Source organism: Falco punctatus (assembly GCF_963210335.1).
Source record: "Falco punctatus genome assembly, chromosome: 5".
Lineage (NCBI taxonomy): Eukaryota > Metazoa > Chordata > Aves > Falconiformes > Falconidae > Falco > Falco punctatus.
In genome coordinates, this window is record NC_137584.1 from 23,462,727 (window position 1) to 23,473,744 (window position 11,018).

General features: G+C 41.5%; 1 protein-coding gene across 1 annotated transcript in view; it reads left to right on the forward strand.

The window, feature by feature from the left end:
• TDRP (testis development related protein) overlaps window positions 1–11,018 on the forward strand; it is a 78,308-nt gene that overhangs the window by 20,554 nt on the left and 46,736 nt on the right. The window lies entirely within an intron of this gene.

The following is an 11,018-nucleotide window of genomic DNA, read 5'->3' on the forward strand; positions in this document are numbered from 1 at the left end:
AGTCTCTTTCTGGGGAAGATTTCTGTAGATCCTCTCCACTGAGCCAGCACCTAGCTGTCTACTGGAAGACCATCAGACCTGGATGAAGACCCTGATCCTCCTTCTTGCAGCACAGTTCCTGGAGACTGCAAGAGTGATGCACAGGTTAGTTAGACACCTAGAAAAGATGTGTTAACCAGTGTCACCTCCTCTAACAAGGAGCTTTTAAGACCAGATTGGCTACATCCACAATTGCACATGTGCCTTCAGGGAGAAAGAAGGTCAGTGAAGAGGTGTAGGCTTCAGCTACCGGTCCAACATGATGGGAAAGCTACTTTAAGACAGCCTGTGCTGATACCACTTTTTGAGCAAAAGGCTGGACATTGTAAAGAGCCCTCCAATAAACTCTGGATATTTCTGTCTATCAATGCAATAGGTATGTTGAGCCAGTGAAATATTGGTTTGAGGATGGAGGGCTTAGGAGAACACTCAGATGGTCTGTCAGTGGGCCTGTCATCGCTGTTGGTGATGGGAAGGTAGACCATATCTATATTTCTGTCTGTAATGCAATGTCCTTTTGAACCAGTATCAGGAGACTATGATAAATAGGCATTGCCTTTCTTGACTGCACGGTAGACTGAAGATGTTTTTATTTGAATACATACACACTCCTCCTATTGTGGAAGCCTGTATAGCAGCCTGGACTGCCTTGCAATCTAATGTGACATGTGATAAATTAAATTTGTTGCTCAGGGCTCAAGAATTCAGAATAGATGATTGTATCCTTCTGAGACCTATTTCTTACAGCTGGAAGTCATTGAGGAGTGTTTACTTATTCCAAAATTTCTGATCATGGTACGAACTGGTAAGGGCAGAGAAAAGTCTAATGAATTGCACGGAACTGATAAAATGCACATGTTCCTATTTCATACTCTAATAATTTTTATACTGTTTGATGCTTTGGTATGTTTTTCCCTCGAATGACAATGCTTTTTTTTTCTTTTTTTTGAGTAACTTTACACGTTCTCTTTTTCTTTCTTTTTGTTTTTTGGTTGTGAGGGTTTTTTGTGGATTTTTTTTTTTTTTGAGAAATTGTTTCCATTCACTTGAGTGATTGATATTGCTGCATACTGTACTCAAAAATTAGTAACTGTGGGACAACATGTTCCTTGGATATAGCTTTGTACAATTTTTGATCAGTAAGATGGTTTTCACTTGCAGAAAAACTACTCATTTGAGCCTTATTTTTCCTGACACTAGGAACACAGACATATATTAACACCGGGATCTTCTATATAGATTTTATCTCTTCCACTGCAGCAGCTCATTTAAGATTTTGTTGTCAGCGGGGCATTATGAATACAAGGAATAATCTGTGAAGCTGATTAGGGGATGTGGGTTTTAGCAAAGCAATAAACATGTGAAAGCAACTTGGAAACTTTTTTAGCTTCACTGATGAGTTCTTCCCTTTACTATTTGTATTAATTAGGATGTGTGTAAATCAAACAAATATGAACGTTAGTGAGGACAGTAGTTAGCAGGAATTTCAGTGTGCTTCTGTTTCCTTCTCTGCTGTACTTTCTCCTTCTGATTTTGCTACAACTGACCAGTAAAATGAAGGACCACAGGATTTTGTTCCACTTTGCTGAAAATAAATGCACAAAGAAGCAGAAAATTTTAAGCAGAAAACAGAATGATAAGGAGGAAACAGAGTAGGAAGGGAGGAAAGTTAGAAAAGTGTAATTAGATTTGGGAACTTGAAAGAGAAAAGGAAAGCCTCTGCATGACAATACTCGTTCCATGGATTACTTTAGGATTTACTGCTTATTTATTCCTCATTAATATGCACCCTCTGTGTTCATTATATTTCAGAAAAAATAATTCAGCCATCATTACTACTTAATGTTAATGTCATACATTAATAATAATCAGTGGTCACTTGCTCTAGAAAACACTCAGACACCTGTACCATTCTGAAGCTGAGAAATGGTAGCTGCCAATAGCTATTTAACCCACTGAAACCTGTTTATTGCTCAATACACTTAAAACTAATAATTAATCTCAGGCTAGCCCTTCAGGAAAGCAATAGTTGCAAGGGGAGTTGTCATTTTGTGAGATCAAGACGGTTGTGGATGATAGAGGCAAGGACACTTGAAGACAAGGGCATCCTTTGCATACAAGCACAGCAAAATATAGTAACCTGTTAGAGGTTTGGTGTCTCACACTGATGATTAACACATCTGCTCTTGGATCAAACATACCATGAGTTGGGTGTTAGTCCTATTGGTGAGGAGATGGGATCTTGGTGGATGGTTCTTCACTCATCCTTCAAGGGGGGAAGGGCTGGGGGGGCTCCTGTGCAAATAAAGTCCTGTGCTACCTAGACATTATTTATATTTATATATATATATATATATATATATATCCCCCATTAGCTTCTATATGCACATGGCTAATGTGTTACAGGTGTTGGCAGGATATCTGGTAAGAGTGAAATCATCTTATTTCCAAGTTAGCAAGTTTTGCATGAAAGCTTTTTGTGCGAATTATGGTTTTATTTCAACAAATGAGACATACACCTAAAAATCCCACATAGCAGCAAAAGATTCTTCATCGCTGCAGCCCTCAGCAAAGGAAGAGTTAATAGTTCCTGCTGGGTGCAGCTGAGCGATTGGTAAGTCTGTGCCTTGGGCTGGGCTGCAGTAAGGGCTGTGTCAGTGCTGCCAGGCTTCAGCAGGGCTGTAGGTGGTTTCAGCAGAGCTATATAGCTGGGATATCAAAGTTTTCTGATCTCAAGTTAATGGGCAACTTTTAAATACCTGAGTCCTCCAACGCAACAGATCAGACATGGTACTTTCAATCTTTTCATCGCAAGCATCTGCGTTGTATGCAGCAACTTGTGCACCCTTCTCAACAGGAGAATATTATGACAGTCAGCTATTTCTTGTGTATGATAGTATTTATTGGCAAATAATATTCTCATGAGCATGAAGATCATACAGAGCCAATTTCCTCTTTCATATTTCCAGATGTGGCCTTCCACTAGCACTCTGTCAAAAAAGTGTTCTTCTAGTTTTCTGACTCCTTGTCTGCATGGCTTTCTGCTGCAGTCCTGCCTGGTCTGTAAGGCACACACTCACATATAAGCCCTGAACTAATTAATTCCCAGTCTTAGCGTTTATGTTCAGTCTAGTCCTTGCCAGCCACTGCCATTGTGTTAGGTCTGGCTGAGCAGTGGAATATTTAGTTGTTTGCTTATTTAGCCTGAAGAGAGAGCAGTCAGGGCAACCATAAAACCCAGTGAGAATTGTATGTGACCAGCTTGAAAAACAAAGATAGATTTGCTGGATTTCACCCGACCTCCTGCAAAGCAATGCTCTAACAGTGCCTTCAGGGGATGACTGTCACCTCAGTGTGCTAAGGGGAAGAGTCAATGAGTCTCTCACGCAGAGAGCACAGGTCCCCTGCACCACCGCTGCAGCCTACAGTAGCTGGGGGGCTTGCGCTGTTCCCAGCCCCTTTGTTGCTGCTGCTACTTGTGCCTGCCACCATTCCCACCAAGGAAATTGCCCATCCCTGTATTTCTGAGGACCACCTTAAGATGCTATTTAATATTAAGAAAAGCTTTGAAATTCCTGAAAGGAAGACAATGTCATTTATAACTGAAGTTATTTACTCCTAATGCTTACAGGTTGTATGTCAGCAGGACCATTTCCACCAGTGCAGTCACTCTGTACAGATACTGTATAAGTGCTTCCACTAAGTAAATAATTGGATGAAGGAATATAATTTGCATAATCATTTCATATCTATAATTTATGCATTTTCAACACCCATTCACTCATAATTCACAACAGCAATTTATTCCTCTGTACTCATCCAGTATTTATCTCTCTGCTACAAATAGAAGTGGCCTATTTTTGGCCAGCACTAGTAAAGAAATTAATAGACTGACTTTAGAGTAATTTATTACCATTGGCCTTCCAGCAGCAACTATGAGAGTCCCGACAGCCTGACATCTGTCTTCTGACAGGCGTAGCATCATACCTTTCTGGTCTCAAGCATAGATTTAGGGAAAGTTCAGCCTTCCCATTGTTACTGTATGCTATAATTTTATTACAGATTTAAATGGAGCACCTGTTTGAGAGCTAGGTGATCTTCCTTTACAGCAACAGGGAGGAAGTCTCTTCTAAGAGAGCACTTCAGAGTGTGTCAGCTTGGTGGCTGCTCTGACTTGTCTTCCAAGGAACTGCTGGCTGTGGAGGAAGGGTAGCTGCCCAAGTACCTTAAGCTCACGGCACCAGTGCCTTTCCTCCAATGCTTTCTGACACCCGTTTTTACATTCTGTTACTCGAAAATATATTAAATTGATAGTGGTCCTTACTGCGGTATGTACCACAGCTGGCTGACTCCTTCAGTCCAGCGGCGTTTTTGTTCCAGTTGGCATCTCACTGTGGAGCTGCGTGGGGCAAACACCAAAACCAAAAGCTACAAAGGGCTCCCTGGGCAGTGTCCTTCAGGCACAAGGGCACAGAGCTGGCTCTAGCCGCTGTGCGCTGCCTGGACACAGTTGTAGAAATTCAGCAAATCGTTCCCTAGCATGAGGACTGTGCAGTGTGGTTTAAGCTCGCTGTATCCACGCTGCCTTGCCGGTGAGCCTGAGTTTGAGCTGATGCCCACCTGCTGCCCCAGTTCCCCCACCTGGCAAGCCTACTAGCTCCACCGGGGTGTCTGAACAATCAGGTCATTGTGGTTTAAATGAGATCTTGAGACCCACGCACACAGCTTGACATTACCCCTTGAGTACCAGGGTCCAGCACCTGTTGTCAGTACCTGTAAAATCCAATCTGAGTAACAACAACAACCAAACAAACTGCTATATTATTTCAGCATCCTAAATGGCATTTCTCTTCCTTGCCATTTTTTAATTGCCCATGAATCATCTTTAGTTAAGTTTAAGGCAATGAGTAACTCAATGACGCAACAACAGAAGCTACAGCTCAGAATTCATCTCTTCAGGCACCAGAAATAATGACACCTTTGATTGATCTATTGTCAAAATAACTGCACTTTAGAGCAGCATTTTATTTTAAAGGGTTTTCATTCTGTTTCTCAGAACTTCAGCAAAGGGATTTTTCTTCACCTGATTGAGGAAAACACAGGTGGTACAATGCTCAGAGCTCATCTCCGTGTGGAAATACACTGGAAGAGGTATTCTTGAATAACTGTATCTGATGTAGAAATGAGAGCTGTAATTATTATTCCAGAATACCTTTTTTGTTTTTTTTTAAATAGCTATTTTGGTTTAAGTCTCCATGCAGCCACACTGTTTCTCAATGAGCTCTGAATATGGATTACAGTCAGTCCAAAAAAGCACTCCAATTCTGAAATAGGAGCATCCAGAGAGGATGTACGCCCAAATAATGTTCTGGAATAGCTATTTCAGAGACTTTCCAAGCACTGAGGAGCCCTGAGGGCAGGCAATCTGAGGTCTTCCAGCAGCATCAGGGTGGCCAACTTTTGCATCGCCAAAGCGCGAAGTGCTGTCAGATCTAGGGTGGAGTGCGGAAAGCCGCCACTACCAGCCCTTCATGGAGCTCCTGGAGGGGTTCGGGGCGGGGGGTGGGGTTCTTGCACAGAAAAAGATCCTGTCCTTGAACACACATGTCTCAGCCCACAGATCTGAGTACATGTGATGATGAACAGGCCTGTGCCCATCGGTCCTGCTAGGATACTTTAGCGTGACCTCCTCTCTCTCTTGTGCTTTGGCAGACCTGCAGTTATTTTTATAGTGGTAGCCTGAATGCATAAGGAATATACTGAAAATATGAATTTCTGCTTCCCATTTGCCCTATAATGCCTTACACACAAAGAACTCTTCTGCACCCCTTTCTATAAGGCCAAAATTCAGTATGGGATCTTCTCACTAGTCACTCAAGAACAGTTTCTCTTAATGTTTTAGATTTTCTTTTTTCTTTTTTCTTTTTTTTTTTTTTTTTTTTTAAAGAACACCAAAGGCAAGGGTGTTCCAAACAGATCTGTGAGTCTGGAAAAAGAAGTAAGTTCTCAGAGAAAAATTACTTTTCTTTTCCCACTCCTATTCTCCTTCCTCACCTGCCACAGAGATCTGAAGACAAATTGAAATAAAACTCTCGTGAAACATTTTTTCTTGGACTGAGCAGTGAGATAATTATCTGATTTTTATTTACAGTATAATGACTGTATAAAAGAAAGCATTAAATATTTGCATAATCATTTTCCTAGCTTCTTCTATAGAAATACAATTTTTCCTCTCTATTGCATTGCAACCTATTTACATATACAATTATAGCTTTCCTTTTTGCTAGTGAGTCAACAGCCTTCTTTTCAGCGTTTCTACTATTTTCCTATTATTACAAACATATGTTATAACAAACACAGTATATATATAAGTAACTTCACATTCCTTATAGCTATGAATGCCATAAAAAGTGTATTTGCCATATTCCAAAATAAAAATATACTTATTTCTGAAAGATGTATAGAAGGTTTTTTGAGCTACACAATATCTATAATTTCATTTTATACCTACAAGATATATATCATTTCTGAAGAACTTAATGAAGTGTGGTTTTGGTAAGCATGTAGCTGCTTCAGGTATTTCTAATTTTCCCATATTTCCGTTGTTCTGGAAGATATTTCTGTGGAATTTTGTATTTCTACACATTTTCTTCTAGAAATTATACCTCCCTTGCCTTAGTAGGAGTCCAGTAGCCCCCTTGCATCCCTGAGTGCAGGCAGGCAGAACTGATCTGAGTAAATGGCTGAGGGCATCTGATGGTGCTGGAGCCTGGTTTGGGCAGGGGAGCTGACACCAGCCCCATGTGATGGGCAAGTAGCTTCAGGCCAGCTCTGCTCTCTGAGCAGCCCTCTGACATCTGCTCCAAGCAGGACCTGACCAACTCTCAGTCAAGCAAAAACATCTCAGGAGTTCCTGAGCAAATCTGACTAAAACCTAGCTAAACATTTGGAGGCTGAAGTGAAGAAGGATTGTTTGCTGATGATAGCTAAAGCTGGTATCAGTGAAAAGCAGCTCCCAAGCATGGTGGGAGAATATGCTGAGGCTGCAGGTCCCTGGTGCGATAGTGCTGAGGGCACCACCAGCATCTCTTACATCGCTGAACTGTGGCACTCCTCCCCTCACTGCTTTCTCCTCCATGGTCCATTGCTCTTGCATGTTATCTGTCTTTTCAGAGGAATTTCACACCAAATTTCACAGGAGGCATAACTTAGTGCTAATTTTGAAAAACACAAGATGGTAACATCATCCTAGGGGTGGGGTTTCCCTTTGCACTCAGTGCATTTACTAAAGCAATATAGTGATAGCACAGAGACAAAACTGTACATAAACAATACAAACCTTGACAAAGTGTGTCTAAGTGTGTGTGCACGTGTTGAAATATGGCCCAATTTTTGCCTGAAATTGCGAAGTCATTCTTCAGATTGCATGAAACCAGCCATTCTGTTTCATGCGATGTCTCTTGGAGATGTGGCATAGGAAAGGTGGTGTGGATGTTTGCTTTTTTAATCACTGTTTTCAGAGGAATAAAAGGTGTCTGTCCAGTCACAAAAGTGCTTTTTTAATAGATGGTGGGGCACTGGGAAAGAGTTCTGTAAAGTGGATGAGATAATTACTACTTCCTTTGAGATCAGGATGAGGGCTCTAATCACTGGGGTTTGGGGTCCAGTTCATTGACCTTGACTATTCAAACCACATGGAGCTGCCCCATAAGCAGAGAGCCACCCCTTCCCAGCCAGGCTGGTGCTCAGGCCACCACCTTGGATGTGGGAGAAACTGCTCCCTTGGTCTCGTCTGCTCAGAGCCATCATGTCAGCCCTGCAGCTCACATGGGTATGATTGCGCCTCTCCGCTGGAAGAGGTCTCTTTGGTCCTTCAGGGACAGGGACAGTTTTTAATGGTAGAGGAAGTCTTTGTGAACTCTAGTAGAGTAGCAATGCAAATACAGATTGGATTTAGTTTCTTTCAAAAAACCTCAAACCTCTAGTTCTGCATTTCCTATGCAGCAGTAATTATCAGTATACTCTCCACCCACCTTTTTCTTTTCCTCTTCCTACTGTAAAGCCATACTGCTTGCCTTGCACACTCCTATCACTCTGGTTTTCATTTTCTCTGGAGGATATCCTGTAGACCCTTGGCAGGCAAAAAAAACCCAACCAAAAACAAACAAACAAACAAACAAAAACGAACAAAAAACAACCTTGAAGAAAAGTGGTTTATCTTGTAAAAAAATCCTTGTATTTTCTTTTGTTCCTGGAGGTAACTGAAGCTTTTGTACTGAAGTAGGGTGCCCTTTCAGGCTTTAATGCAATTCAAATATAAAGTACTTATATACCCCTGCTGAAGCTCTTACTTGCTTCATGTAATAACTAACATACCTGGTTGGTTTGTGTCACCAATCATACCCACTTTAGAGGTTTTAATCCCCTTTTTGCATATGTTCAGAGACACCAGAACTGCTCTGTAGTCTGGCACTGTGAGAGGAAGGATGTCGAATTCCCACGGGTACACCAGAGATGAAGCGGCAGAAATACCAACATGACCAAAGCCACTGTTGTTTCTCCATTGCCTACAAAAGGCTAAACCTGAGCCTAGAAAAAAACACCATACTATGGTAATATTGGCTAGGAGTGCTTTTTGTTAAAGATTTAAACAAATTATACTGACAAAAAATGCGATACTTCTTTTTTTCCCCCCTTTTTGCAGTTTGGGAAATTATATTAAGCTCTACCAACAAACCTCACATAAACAGGGAAAGGCTGAAAAACCAAGGGGATCTGATGGCACGAAGAGGAAATATTGTACTGGTATCCAAGTTAATTTGGTGATCCATTTGGCTTGGCTTGCTGTGATATTTTAATCTACAACAAATGCATATAATTTTCTCATTAAGTCAGCAGGAAACAAATGCATATGATGTATTATTACTGCTGTTAAGTCAGTCATCTGTGTACAGAGGTACAATATGCTCACTTAAGTGGTGTCGCATACTTCAATCACCAGCTATCAGGCACTAAAGAGAAAGCAGTAAGAATTCCACTGGCTTTGAAGGAAAGGACCGAATCTCAGCAGAAGGCAGAAGGGTATTTTCTGTTTATTGGTATGTAAATCTCAGGGACTATCTGTTCTGGTCTTTGCACTAGCTGGATGCCTTCTGTACACAAGATGCGCTGAAAGCTGATCTGAGCACCTCTGACTGACCCAGCATGGATGCGTCCCGAAGCCCAGGCTGTCTCTGCGGTGGTTAAGAGCATGGTATAGGGTTTCTTTAGGGCAGAAAAACCTCCACCTTGCATTATTAGTCGACGAGCATCTTCTCTCAGCCATACTCCAGGCAGCACAAACACAGATCTCATTTAATGCCCACCCCATGCACTGTGGCTAAAGGTACCTTTTAAATTATTTGGATGCGAAGCAAATGGAGTCACCTGCCCTGCTCTGCTTCCAGCATTGCTCCACAGCCTCTGACAGGGCTTTGCTTTATGTTCAACTGCTCACAACTATGCAAAAGGGCAGAAAGCACCTAGAAGAATGCAGAAGGGAGTAAAAGGTTACTCCCACGCTGCATTTCTTTCCATGAGATTCAATATTTACAGTGTTCTGCGTCTGCTGACTCCAGCCTGACATTTTTATTTTGGCAGTTAGCATTTCTGCTAGAGCATTGACAACTGTTGGTCTAAAAGAATGAGATTTAGGTGGTTATTTCACCACATAGAAAAGGAGAAACCGGTTTTCCTTGTGGTTTTACTAATATTTACTGAAAGCTGTCCCATAAATATTCCAAGGATTAGAAAAGCTAAGTGCTACTAATAGAGGATTTGAGGTGGGGTTTTTTTGGTGTTTCAGATATCCAGAGGTTTCAGACAGTATCTTCAAAGCTGAATGTCTGATGTTACTTGAATCCATAGTTAAGTATCAGGCCAGTTCTTTCCTGGTGCTGAGGGGCTATGGTATTCCTGGAATCCTTTGAAGATGGTGACATCTGGAAGTGTTCAGCAGCTTTAAATTCCATACCCTTTAGGTGTCTAAGCATGGATTAAAAAAAAAAATAAATTAACATATAGCTCCTAAGATATTCATCATGCTTTTTTCCCTCCTTAAATAGGTTAACATGGTCCTCCCTTGTGCTTACATTTATGGATAAACTCTGCAAGTTCTTGGTCAAAACTCTTCCCACATGAGCAATACAGAATTTGATTGAAATGGGTCACTGTCATTATTTCCATTATGTCAGGTCCCTAATACATGACCTCACCAAAGATCAGAGTAAAAACAACAACAATATTTTATAGTTCTTCTGTGCCTGTTACTCAGAAATCTCAAAAAGGACTTCTGAAACATTGAACCAGATCATGACTGTAACCCACCTATTTATATCTGGAGGGCTTCTGCTAGGTAAGCAGTATAGCAGTTTTGCAAGTGAATTAATTGAGATTTGGTAAGAGTCACAGAACAAAAAGTTTAAACTTGACATCAATGACTGCAGTAATAACAAATAAACACTTCATATTCCATTTTTGTCATCTGAACTTTCCATTCTCCGATGTTTGTTTATTTGATCTGCTTTCTTCCTTCTTCGTAGGACTAAGACAAGTATTCTTCTAGATTTGATTAGATTTAGATTTTTCTCTTGCTTCTGCTTTGTGAGGTAGCAAAGCAAGGTGCTTTATAATACTGAGGATCTAATTGCACTGCTTTTCTCTAGCTTTGATTTCAACTGCCTTCCCCCCCCCCCTTCAGTCTCTTTTTTCCCCTTCCTACTCGTCTTGCACTTCTGCTTTGTCTCTGGGAGGCTGCGTCTGCATGTGCTGCTAGGTGTGCTCATACGCAGGGGCACATCACAGGGAACTCGCCTGGGCCATGTTGTGACTGCCTACGAGCCTGCAGGTTTGGGGATGCTTTCTGTGGAAACTGAAGCACAGGGAAGGCGAGCCTGGTGCGCACTGCGAGATGAGCAGCTCAGGTCCAGTACAAAATCTTG